Below are 2,781 nucleotides of genomic sequence, written 5' to 3'. Positions count from 1 at the left end.
AAGAATGACAGAATTCCATTCACCCTCACTTTCCATCCTCATAATCACGCAGTCAAAAGCATCATTCTTAGTAATTTTAAATTACTCCAAAATGATCCCGAGACTGGTAGAATCTTTTCGCAACCTCCACTTATTTCATTCAAACGCGACAAAAACGTAGGCAACTTTTTAGTTAGAAGCGCGCTCAAAACTAAAGAGCAACCCGGCACTTTCAAATGCGCGCGCTCACGATGCAAAACTTGTCTTTTCATTGTTAACACTAGCAAGATATCGGGACCTAAGCGATCTGTTAAGATCACCGATCGTTTCACATGTACCTCCGCAAATGTCATTTATTGCATAACCTGCACGTTATGCAATAAATTATACATTGGTGAGACAGGTAGACGACTAGGTGACCGATTCCGCGAACACCTTCGCGATGTTGAGAAGAATAACAAGGATGCATCCAAGCCAGTCGCTCGCCATTTTAATCTGCCTAACCACTCCAAAAAACACATGGCTATCTGCGGCCTTTCCCTACATCTAGGTACGACGGAAAGCCGCAAGAATCTGGAACAAAAATTCATCTTTCAAATCGGCACCCTTAATCCTCACGGTATTAACGAACGCTTTTCATTTAACTAATATATTCCTATTTTTCACGTTGCCATGTTACCACCAATAGCGTAGCTCCTACTCTACTATAAAAACTACACGTAACCCATAATCCCTCGATTCGCTCTGACGAAGGGCTAACGCTCGAAACGTCAGCTTTTAGAATCTCTGTACGGTGGCCAATTTACATTATCAACTCCGTTGATAAAACCAAATTTTTGTATACTACTTCCCCACCGACGCAGCACCACAGTTTCTTTAGAAACTACCCCTTCCCTCTAAATTTCAGTTTTTGAAAATTATCTGAAAGTCAGTGACCTACCGTTTTTATTTCTTTGTTGGAAATCTCCTTAAATTCTTTAACGTCTTAGAGAGTATGGCAAAAAGTTATCTTGTAGAATTTAAGATACATATAAAAAGGGCGGTTTATAGTTTACAGAAAATTGTACCAGATAACTTTCCCCGAAACTTTTTTATTTGAAGTGCCATCGTGAATGGTACGTGCATGCAAAAAATCAAGATAGGAAACCAGGCAAAATGTCGAGATAAAGACAAATTGCTTCCGCAGTTTTTATTTCCGGTGTTCGTCATTTTACGCCATATTTTCACTTCCAGTGTGTTGCTCGCGCTACTTTTGATAGAAATTTGATTCATTCAGCTGACGCGTGTTTCTTAGTTATGGCGTGTGTAGTGCGACGCGCGCGCGGCTAAAAACCCTTTCGAGTCTCCTTGCTGACAGCGCGCAACCTGCTTACTAGAAAGTGGCTGAGGGCGCGAGCTTTAAGGCTCGCGCGACCGACGCGCGGTTCTCCCACGGGGAAAGTAAACAAACATGGCTTCCCAAATTTGCAAACTCCGTTTTCGTCAAAATGATGTGGACGTATCATCTTTTCGACATGTTTACCTATCCGTGGGACGGCTGAAAATTCTTTGTAGTCCAACATAAGATCAAGTTTAAAAAAATCATTTCCCACTGTTTTGAACAACTTATCTGATTCTAACAACTATCGATCGAGGGACACAGCTGTCCTTGCAGTCTTCAACGCTACGTAAAACAAGGATAAATCAGCAAAGGGGGATTCCAACATTAGTAGACAAAGTGAATAAGATACTCCTCCAAACTTTGTACCTTTTTTGCAAAGAGCTCGAGATTAAGTTCTCGACCAAATTCCATCGATTTCTTCGCTCAGGTAAACATTAGATCTCAAGCAGACCTACGCGCGCGCGTGCACGTCGTTAGGAATTTCACGCATGCTCAAATGTCGATCTTGGCAAATTCCCACTGTCACGTATGTTGTGCGATGGAAAAAATGCGAAACTTTCACGTGAAATATCTCCAGTTTTCCTTGGTGAAATGTCTTCAAATTTTGCAGAGCGGTAATTACTGTTTACGTTTCCCGTCTGCTAATTCATCAAGAGATTTTGTAAGACATTTTTTTAAGTGGAGCTAAAAAACACAAATTCACTCAAAGCGACGAAACTACCTTTGTAACCCCTATTTTTTGGCCTCCAGAAGATTTCTCTGGACAGTTGTCATGTAATGCCAAAGTTTAGGAAATTTTCACCGAAAGAAATAGAAGAAAAGCAAAATAAACACTGAAAACAACCTTAGGCTATCTTTGGAGAGTTATAATTCCAGGTAAAACCCCGTTAATTTAACAGTGATGGTTGAAAAGAGTAGTTCTGTCTTTTAGAAGTCTATTTCCGGATAGATTTGAGAGAGATGTGATTAACAGGAATGCGAAAATTCCCGTTGATAGTGAATACTAGAGCGCACCAAATGAACAGCGAAAAACCATACGGAGCCATTAAATACTAAAAGCAGTTAATGATACGAGCTAATTTCGAGGAATGTGTGACTTACCCAAAAAAGAGTCCTTCCGTTCGCTTTCTTAAGTTCGCCACTTCTTTTTTTCTTTAATTCGTACCGTATACCAACTTTACGAAAAACTCTGAACTACATTTATGAAAATGATATGACAGTTCTAAAGGGAACCCCCCCTCCGACTAATGAATAATTTTAAACCGAGCAAAATAATGCTTGCAATCAAATTTGATCGACAATTTTCTTCAAAAAAGTGTTTGTATTGAAGAAAAAATGAATTTTAGAGTCACTTATTTCCATGGGAGCCGCGATCTTGAGTAATTGTGACGTAAATCAGGTTACCCCCATTGTGTTCATGG

This window comes from Montipora foliosa, chromosome 6 (assembly GCF_036669935.1).
Source record: "Montipora foliosa isolate CH-2021 chromosome 6, ASM3666993v2, whole genome shotgun sequence".
Classification (NCBI taxonomy): Eukaryota; Metazoa; Cnidaria; class Anthozoa; order Scleractinia; family Acroporidae; genus Montipora; species Montipora foliosa.
The sequence above is the reverse complement of the archived record's forward strand: the minus strand, read 5'-3'. Positions refer to the sequence as shown.